A 10000-nucleotide genomic window follows, 5' to 3' on the forward strand; every position below is an offset into this window, starting at 1 on the left:
AGCCGGGTAGACCTGGCAGCCGGCTCGGGGACCGGAGCCGGGTAGACCTGGCAGCCGGCTCGGGGACCGGAGCCGGGTAGACCTGGCAGCCGGCTCGGGGACCGGAGCCGGGTAGACCTGGCAGCCGCTCCCGGGACCGGAGCCGGGTAGACCTGGCAGCCGCTCCCGGGACCGGAGCCGGGTAGACCTGGCAGCCGGCTCGGGGACCGGAGCCGGGTAGACCTGGCAGCCGCTCCGGGGACCGGAGCCGGGTAGACCTGGCAGCCGCTCCCGGGACCGGAGCCGGGTAGACCTGGCAGCCGCTCCCGGGACCGGAGCCGGGTAGACCTGGCAGCCGCTCCGGGGACCGGAGCCGGGTAGACCTGGCAGCCGGCTCGGGGACCGGAGCCGGGTAGACCTGGCAGCCGCTCCGGGGACCGGAGCCGGGTAGACCTGGCAGCCGCTCCCGGGACCGGAGCCGGGTAGACCTGGCAGCCGGCTCGGGGACCGGAGCCGGGTAGACCTGGCAGCCGCTCACGGGACCGGAGCCGGGTAGACCTGGCAGCCGGCTCGGGGACCGGAGCCGGGTAGACCTGGCAGCCGGCTCGGGGACCGGAGCCGGGTAGACCTGGCAGCCGCTCCGGGGACCGGAGCCGGGTAGACCTGGCAGCCGCTCCCGGGACCGGAGCCGGGTAGACCTGGCAGCCGCTCCCGGGACCGGAGCCGGGTAGACCTGGCAGCCGCTCCGGGGACCGGAGCCGGGTAGACCTGGCAGCCGCTCTCGGGACCGGAGCCGGGTAGACCTGGCAGCCGGCTCGGGGACCGGAGCCGGGTAGACCTGGCAGCCGGCTCGGGGACCGGAGCCGGGTAGACCTGGCAGCCGCTCCCGGGACCGGAGCCGGGTAGACCTGGCAGCCGCTCCGGGGACCGGAGCCGGGTAGACCTGGCAGCCGCTCCGGGGACCGGAGCCGGGTAGACCTGGCAGCCGCTCCGGGGACCGGAGCCGGGTAGACCTGGCAGCCGCTCCCGGGACCGGAGCCGGGTAGACCTGGCAGCCGCTCCCGGGACCGGAGCCGGGTAGACCTGGCAGCCGCTCCCGGGACCGGAGCCGGGTAGACCTGGCAGCCGGCTCGGGGACCGGAGCCGGGTAGACCTGGCAGCCGCTCCCGGGACCGGAGCCGGGTAGACCTGGCAGCCGGCTCGGGGACCGGAGCCGGGTAGACCTGGCAGCCGCTCCGGGGACCGGAGCCGGGTAGACCTGGCAGCCGCTCCGGGGACCGGAGCCGGGTAGACCTGGCAGCCGCTCCCGGGACCGGAGCCGGGTAGACCTGGCAGCCGCTCCGGGGACCGGAGCCGGGTAGACCTGGCAGCCGCTCTCGGGACCGGAGCCGGGTAGACCTGGCAGCCGGCTCGGGGACCGGAGCCGGGTAGACCTGGCAGCCGGCTCGGGGACCGGAGCCGGGTAGACCTGGCAGCCGGCTCGGGGACCGGAGCCGGGTAGACCTGGCAGCCGGCTCGGGGACCGGAGCCGGGTAGACCTGGCAGCCGCTCCGGGGACCGGAGCCGGGTAGACCTGGCAGCCGCTCCGGGGACCGGAGCCGGGTAGACCTGGCAGCCGGCTCGGGGACCGGAGCCGGGTAGACCTGGCAGCCGCTCCGGGGACCGGAGCCGGGTAGACCTGGCAGCCGCTCCCGGGACCGGAGCCGGGTAGACCTGGCAGCCGCTCCCGGGACCGGAGCCGGGTAGACCTGGCAGCCGCTCCGGGGACCGGAGCCGGGTAGACCTGGCAGCCGCTCCGGGGACCGGAGCCGGGTAGACCTGGCAGCCGGCTCGGGGACCGGAGCCGGGTAGACCTGGCAGCCGCTCCGGGGACCGGAGCCGGGTAGACCTGGCAGCCGCTCCCGGGACCGGAGCCGGGTAGACCTGGCAGCCGGCTCGGGGACCGGAGCCGGGTAGACCTGGCAGCCGGCTCGGGGACCGGAGCCGGGTAGACCTGGCAGCCGCTCCCGGGACCGGAGCCGGGTAGACCTGGCAGCCGCTCCGGGGACCGGAGCCGGGTAGACCTGGCAGCCGCTCCGGGGACCGGAGCCGGGTAGACCTGGCAGCCGGCTCGGGGACCGGAGCCGGGTCGACCTGGCAGCCGCTCCGGGGACCGGAGCCGGGTAGACCTGGCAGCCGCTCCCGGGACCGGAGCCGGGTAGACCTGGCAGCCGCTCCGGGGACCGGAGTCGGGTAGACCTGGCAGCCGCTCCGGGGACCGGAGCCGTGTACACCTGGCAGCCGCTCCCGGGACCGGAGCCGGGTAGACCTGGCAGCCGGCTCGGGGACCGGAGCCGGGTAGACCTGGCAGCCGCTCCCGGGACCGGAGCCGGGTAGACCTGGCAGCCGCTCCGGGGACCGGAGCCGGGTAGACCTGGCAGCCGCTCCGGGGACCGGAGCCGGGTAGACCTGCCGGCCGCTCCCGGGACCGGAGCCGGGTAGACCTGGCGGCCGCTCCCGGGACCGGAGCCGGGTAGACCTGGCAGCCGCTCCGGGGACCGGAGCCGGGTAGACCTGGCGGCCGCTCCCGCGACCGGAGCCGGGTAGACCTGGCAGCCGCTCCCGGGACCGGAGCCGGGTAGACCTGGCAGCCGGCTCGGGGACCGGAGCCGGGTAGACCTGGCAGCCGCTCCGGGGACCGGAGCCGGGTAGACCTGGCAGCCGGCTCGCGGACCGGAGCCGGGTAGACCTGGCAGCCGCTCCGGGGACCGGAGCCGGGTAGACCTGGCAGCCGCTCCGGGGACCGGAGCCGGGTAGACCTGGCAGCCGCTCCGGGGACCGGAGCCGGGTAGACCTGGCGGCCGCTCCGGGGACCGGAGCCGGGTAGACCTGGCGGCCGCTCCCGGGACCGGAGCCGGGTAGACCTGGCGGCCGCTCCGGGGACCGGAGCCGGGTCGACCTGGCGGCCGCTCCCGGGACCGGAGCCGGGTAGACCTGGCGGCCGCTCCGGGGACCGGAGCCGGGTAGACCTGGCGGCCGCTCCGGGGACCGGAGCCGGGTCGACCTGGCGGCCGCTCCGGGGACCGGAGCCGGGTAGACCTGGCGGCCGCTCCCGGGACCGGAGCCGGGTAGACCTGGCAGCCGGCTCGGGGACCGGAGCCGGGTAGACCTGGCAGCCGCTCCGGGGACCGGAGCCGGGTAGACCTGGCAGCCGCTCCCGGGACCGGAGCCGGGTAGACCTGGCAGCCGGCTCGGGGACCGGAGCCGGGTAGACCTGGCAGCCGCTCCCGGGACCGGAGCCGGGTAGACCTGGCAGCCGCTCCGGGGACCGGAGCCGGGTAGACCTGGCAGCCGCTCCCGGGACCGGAGCCGGGTAGACCTGGCAGCCGCTCCCGGGACCGGAGCCGGGTAGACCTGGCAGCCGCTCCGGGGACCGGAGCCGGGCTGACCTGGCAGCCGGCTCGGGGACCGGAGCCGGGTAGACCTGGCAGCCGCTCCCGGGACCGGAGCCGGGTAGACCTGGCAGCCGGCTCGGGGACCGGAGCCGGGTAGACCTGGCAGCCGCTCCCGCGACCGGAGCCGGGTAGACCTGGCAGCCGCTCCGGGGACCGGAGCCGGGTAGACCCGGCAGCCGCTCCCCGCTCCAGGAGCCAGCTGGACCGGGCAGTCGCTCCTTGCTCCAGGAGCCGGCTGGACGGGGAGGCCCGGTTGGTCCCAGCCGGGGTGGGGGGGTGTTGGGGCTGTGTTTTTTTCTTCCCCCCCCCCCCCCCTTTGGTATGGAAACTCGGAAGCAAGTTTGAATGAACTGTTTTCGCAGCAGAATGCCTTTTTTTTGCTTTTGGTAGAAAAAATAAATAGTAACAGACTCTTTTTGTTGTTGTTTTTTTTTTTCTTTGTCTTTTGTTTTGCTTTTCTTGTTAAAAAGCCGTCGCTTGCCACCCTCAATCAGGCACGCTTGCGCCCCCCCCCCCCCCCCCCTCCCGCGGCCCCCCCCCCCCCCCCAGCACCCCCGCCTCCGTGGCGTCCGCCAAGGAGACTTCAGAACCGGGCACCCCTAGCCGGGTCCAGGTCCCGGCGGTTGCCGGGCACTCGCCGGCTTTTGTTTGTTCGTTTTGCGTTGTAGGCTGGTTTTCTGGTTGGGGGGGGGGGGGGGGGGGGGGGGGGGTGGCGGCGGCGGCTGCGGGGGCGGCGGTGGTGGTTCGTGTTTTTTTTTGTCTTGCCATCGCTATATTTCGTTTTGACTTTTTTATTTTTCCTATGAAACACAGCACGTTAAAATATGTGCCTGCCGTCCTACAGACAGCACCCCCCCCGCCCCGCCCCGACGCGCGCGCTCCCCCTCCCTCCGTGCGCTGCCGTTCCGGGGCGGGTGGGTGCTGCCCCGCTGAGCGCAGACTGTCTGGCGCCCCGGGGGGTTGTTTTTGATCAGCCGCGCGCCCTGCGCAGGCGCGCCGGCCCCCGTTACCTGGCAACCGGCCTCCCCCGCCCGCGCGTAAAGGGCGGTGGTTCCCGCCGGAGCAACGGTCCCGCGCTCAGTGGCGGCGGCGGCAGGGGAAGGGGAAGGGGTGGGGTGGGGTGGGGTGGGGTGCGGGCGCAAGGGCAGGCGAGAGCGGTCGGCGAGCAGGCGGGGAGCCTGGCGCGGGGGGGGGCGCCGCCTCTTATCGGAGAAGGTTTCTGTTCGGGTCGGTTGGGGATTTTTTCCCCCCTTCCTTTCTTCCCCCGCCCCCGCGCCTTCGTTTCACTTTCCACCCGCGGCGGGGGCGGGCAGGCGTGCAGCAGGGCGAGCGAGCAGAAAGGCAGGCAGGAGCCGGGGCACGGGCAGGGCAGGGTAGGGACTCGGCAGCCGCGGTGAGAGACCGGCACGCCGCCGGGATTCCCCTCTGCCGCCCGGCACGGAGCCGGCAGGGACGCCGCCGGGTCCTAGAGTCTCCCGCCTGCCTTTCCCGGCGCGGCAAACCTGCCGGCGGCTAGGCGGCGGGGGGGGGGGGGTGTGGGGGGGGGGGGTGGGGGGGTGGTGGTGGTGGTGGTGTGTCGGCGGGCTAGGGCGGGGGGGCTGTCTGCGCGCACATATGGCGACAGGCGAGGCGGGCGGGCGGGCGGGGTTGGGGGGGGGGGGGGGGGGCGGCGGCGGGGCAGCGCGCAAGCACCAAGCAGCAGCAGCAAGCAGCAGCAAGCAGCAGCCAGCAGCACGGGCAGGGCAGGGTAGGGACTCGGCAGCCGTGGTGAGAGACCGGCACGCCGCCGGGATTCCCCTCTGCCGCCCGGCACGGAGCCGGCAGGGCCGCCGCCGCGTCTTAGAGTCTCCCGCCTGCCTTTCCCGGCGCGGCAAACCTGCCGGCGGCTCGGCGGCGGCGGCGGCGGGGCGGGTTGGCGGGCTGGGGCGGGGGGCTGTCTGTGCGCACGTGTGGCGGCAGGCGAGGCGGGCGGGCGTGGTGGGGGGGTGGGGGGGGCGGCGGGGGAGCGCGCAAGCACCAAGCGGCAGCAGCAAGCAGCAGCAGCAGCAAGCAGCACGGGCAGGGCAGGGTAGGGACTCGGCAGCACGCCGCCGGGATTCCCCTCTGCCGCCCGGCACGGAGCCGGCAGGGACGCCGCCGGGTCCTAGAGTCTCCCGCCTGCCTTTCCAGGCGCGGCAAACCTGCCGGCGGCTAGGCGGCGGGGGCAGGGGGGCGGGGGGGGGGGGTCGGTGTGTCGGCGGGCTGGGGCGGGGGGCTGTCTTTGCGCACGTGTGGCGGCAGGCGAGGCGGGCGGGGGGGGGGGGGGCGGCGGCGGGAAAGTGCGGGTTCTGCGTGTGTGCGTGTGCACACGCGTGTGGCAGCGGGCGGGGCGGGGCTGCACGAGTCGTGGCGGCGGGGGGGGGGGGCGGGCTCCGTGTGTGTGCGCGGCGGGGGAGCGCGGGGTGTGCGTGCGCGGCGGCGGGCGGGGTGGGCGTGGCTGCCCGCGTGTCTGGGCGCGTGCACGTGTGGCGGCGGGCGAGGGGTTCGGGCCGGGGGGCTGTCGGGGGGGTGGGTGGGGTGTGGGGGTGTGGGGATGGTGGTGTGTGCATGCGGCGGCGGGCGGGGAGGGACGGGGCGTTCGGGCCGGGGTCCCGTTTCGGGTTGCGTGCGCGCGCGCACGCGGGAAGAAACGAAAAGGGTTTGTAACGCTGTCCCTAACGCCGCCCTCTCTGTTACAGGCCGGGCCCTGTCAACGTCTGGCCTGCGCCCATGCCTTTCTGCGGGCAACACGCTCGGCTCGGCTGCCGGTCGCACCCGTCCCTGGGAAAGCAGCAGCAGCAAGCAGCAGCAGCAAGCAGCAGCAGCAGCAGCCGCGTGCCTCGGCCTGCGCAGAGAGCCAGGTCCCCAGGGTTGGCTCCGGCGGCCGGGCGGCAGGGCCCCGGCCCAGGGTGGCGGGGAGGCAGGCCGCACTCGTAACAAGGGGCCGTCGGCAGTCGCGTCGCCAGCGGGATGCGTTTGAGCGGTGAGTGCTGCCGAGAGGACGACGGGCCCGGCGGCCTCGGGGGAACGAACCGCGCAGGTGGGTGCGGTCCTTTGCGGCCCGGGCCTCGGGCCGGTCGGCCACGGGAGCTCCTCGTCTCTGAGGAGGCTCGGGCGAAGTTGGCTTGCGGCCGCAGGGCCCGTTAGGTCAGGCAGCCGACAGCCTGCGAGATTTTGGAGGCCGGCCGCGTCCTTTGAGAGGCCCTCTCGGGGCGGTAAGCCCCTCCCGGGTAACGTGGCCGGGGGGGGGAGCGCGCAAAAAAGTAAGCGTCCAGCGCGAACGAGTGGAGTGATGGCCCGGGCTTTTCTCCGCTCCGGCCAGGCCTCCGGGAGAAGGCGCGGAAGGCGGAAGGGGCTTTCGGCCCCCGGCGGAAAGCGGCTCGGCCCGACGCCCCGGGAGGCCGGGCCCCCGCAGGGACGGCGGCCCGGCGACCGCCCGACGCGGCCTGCGCCGGGAGGCACCCGATCAGGTACCGGGTTCACGGCCCAGGCCGACGGCGGGCCGGCAGGTAGGCCGCGCGCGCGCGCGGGCACGAAAGAAGGGTGCGGGGCGAACCAGTGACGGCCCCTGCTTTTCTCCGCTCCGGCCAGGCCTCCGGGAGAAGGCGCGGAAGGCGGAAGGGGCTTTCGGCCCCCGGCGGAAAGCGGCTCGGCCCGACGCCCCGGGAGGCCGGGCCCCCGCAGGGACGGCGGCCCGGCGACCGCCCGACGCGGCCTGCGCCGGGAGGCACCCGATCAGGTACCGGGTTCACGGCCCAGGCCGACGGCGGGCCGGCAGGTAGGCCGCGCGCGCGCGCGGGCACGAAAGAAGGGTGCGGGGCGAACCAGTGACGGCCCCTGCTTTTCTCCGCTCCGGCCAGGCCTCCGGGAGAAGGCGCGGAAGGCGGAAGGGGCTTTCGGCCCCCGGCGGAAAGCGGCTCGGCCCGACGCCCCGGGAGGCCGGGCCCCCGCAGGGACGGCGGCCCGGCGACCGCCCGACGCGGCCTGCGCCGGGAGGCACCCGATCAGGTACCGGGTTCACGGCCCAGGCCGACGGCGGGCCGGCAGGTAGGCCGCGCGCGCGCGCGGGCACGAAAGAAGGGTGCGGGGCGAACCAGTGACGGCCCCTGCTTTTCTCCGCTCCGGCCAGGCCTCCGGGAGAAGGCGCGGAAGGCGGAAGGGGCTTTCGGCCCCCGGCGGAAAGCGGCTCGGCCCGACGCCCCGGGAGGCCGGGCCCCCGCAGGGACGGCGGCCCGGCGACCGCCCGACGCGGCCTGCGCCGGGAGGCACCCGATCAGGTACCGGGTTCACGGCCCAGGCCGACGGCGGGCCGGCAGGTAGGCCGCGCGCGCGCGCGGGCACGAAAGAAGGGTGCGGGGCGAACCAGTGACGGCCCCTGCTTTTCTCCGCTCCGGCCAGGCCTCCGGGAGAAGGCGCGGAAGGCGGAAGGGGCTTTCGGCCCCCGGCGGAAAGCGGCTCGGCCCGACGCCCCGGGAGGCCGGGCCCCCGCAGGGACGGCGGCCCGGCGACCGCCCGACGCGGCCTGCGCCGGGAGGCACCCGATCAGGTACCGGGTTCACGGCCCAGGCCGACGGCGGGCCGGCAGGTAGGCCGCGCGCGGGCACGAAAGAAGGGTGCGGGGCGAACCAGTGACGGCCCCTGCTTTTCTCCGCTCCGGCCAGGCCTCCGGGAGAAGGCGCGGAAGGCGGAAGGGGCTTTCGGCCCCCGGCGGAAAGCGGCTCGGCCCGACGCCCCGGGAGGCCGGGCCCCCGCAGGGACGGCGGCCCGGCGACCGCCCGACGCGGCCTGCGCCGGGAGGCACCCGATCAGGTACCGGGTTCACGGCCCAGGCCGACGGCGGGCCGGCAGGTAGGCCGCGCGCGCGCGCGGGCACGAAAGAAGGGTGCGGGGCGAACCAGTGACGGCCCCTGCTTTTCTCCGCTCCGGCCAGGCCTCCGGGAGAAGGCGCGGAAGGCGGAAGGGGCTTTCGGCCCCCGGCGGAAAGCGGCTCGGCCCGACGCCCCGGGAGGCCGGGCCCCCGCAGGGACGGCGGCCCGGCGACTGCCCGACGCGGCCTTCCGCCGGGAGGCACCCGATCAGGTACCGGGTTCACGGCCCAGGCCGACGGCGGGCCGGCAGGTAGGCCGCGCTCCTAACAGGGGGCCGTCGGCGGTCGCGTGCGTCGCCAAGCGGGATGCGTTCGAGCGGTGAGTACTGCCGCGAAGACGGGCCCGGCGGCCTCGGGGGGGGGACGAACCGCGCAGGCGGGTGCGGTCCTTCGCGGCCCGGGCCTCGGGCCGGTCGGCCACGGGAGCTCCTCGTCTCTGAGGAGGCTCGGGCGAAGTCGGCCTGCGGCCGGCAGGGCCCGTTGGGCCTGGCGGCCGACCGACCTTCTCCGGAGGCCTGCGAGACCTCGGAGGCCGGCCGCGTCCTTTGCAGAGGCCCTCTCGGGGCGGAAGCCCCTCCCGGGAATCGCGCCGGGGGGGGGCTGCGGGGGGGGGGGGGAGGGGGGGGCGGTGCGGGGGGGCGCTATTAGCTGTATCGTTCGTAAGCGATTAACGGTTACGAAATTAATCGGTAAATAGTAAATAATAAAACGTAAACGGTATCACAGTTTATAATGAGTTGTGTAATTATTTATTTAGCGTCGCGGCGAGGCCACCAGCGGTAAAGTGCGTAGCAGACACGCTAACCGCCTGTCGCTAATTGATTAACCGAGGTATACGCCGACGGTTAAGTAAGTAACGGCGGGGGGGGGGGGGGGAGGCCGCGGGCACCAACACAAATGAACAAACATACAAACAAAACAACAACAACAAAAAAAAACAGAAACAAAAACAAACCTGCAAAAAACAACAAAAACCCAAAAAGGAAAAACCCCCAGCCCTGCTCCACCACACAAAGGCAAACCCCTGATCCGGGCAGGGAGGCCACGTCTACCCGCGCTGTGGGCACGGAGGCCAGGTCTACCCGTGCTCCGGGCACTTGGGCTGCTGCCTGCGCCGCGGCTGACGGGTCTAACGGGCGGGGCCGCGGCGGACAGGTCTACCCGGCGGGGCCGCGGCGGACAGGTCTACCCGGCGGGCCCCGGCTGACAGGTCTACCCGGCGCGCCCGCGGCTGACAGGTCTACCCGCCCGGCCCCGGATGACAGGTCTACCCGCCCGGCCCGCGGCTGACAGGTCTACCCGCCCGGCCCCGGATGACAGGTCTACCCGCCCGGCCCCGGCTGACAGGTCTACCCGCCCGGCCCGCGGCTGACAGGTCTACCCGGCGCGCCCGCGGCTGACAGGTCTACCCGCCCGGCCCGCGGCTGACAGGTCTACCCGCCCGGCCCCGGCTGACAGGTCTACCCGGCGGGCCCCGGCTGACAGGTCTACCCGCCCGGCCGGGGCACTTGGGCTGCTGCCTGCGCTGCGGCTGACAGGTCTACCCGCCCGGCCCCGGCTGACAGGTCTACCCGCCCGGCCCCGGCTGACAGGTCTACCCGGCGCGCCCGCGGCTGACAGGTCTACCCGCCCGGCCCCGGCTGACAGGTCTACCCGCCCGGCCCGCGGCTGACAGGTCTACCCGCCCGGCCCGCGGCTGACA

The sequence above is a fragment of the Pelecanus crispus genome, unplaced genomic scaffold, assembly GCF_030463565.1.
Source record: "Pelecanus crispus isolate bPelCri1 unplaced genomic scaffold, bPelCri1.pri SCAFFOLD_117, whole genome shotgun sequence".
Classification (NCBI taxonomy): domain Eukaryota; kingdom Metazoa; phylum Chordata; class Aves; order Pelecaniformes; family Pelecanidae; genus Pelecanus; species Pelecanus crispus.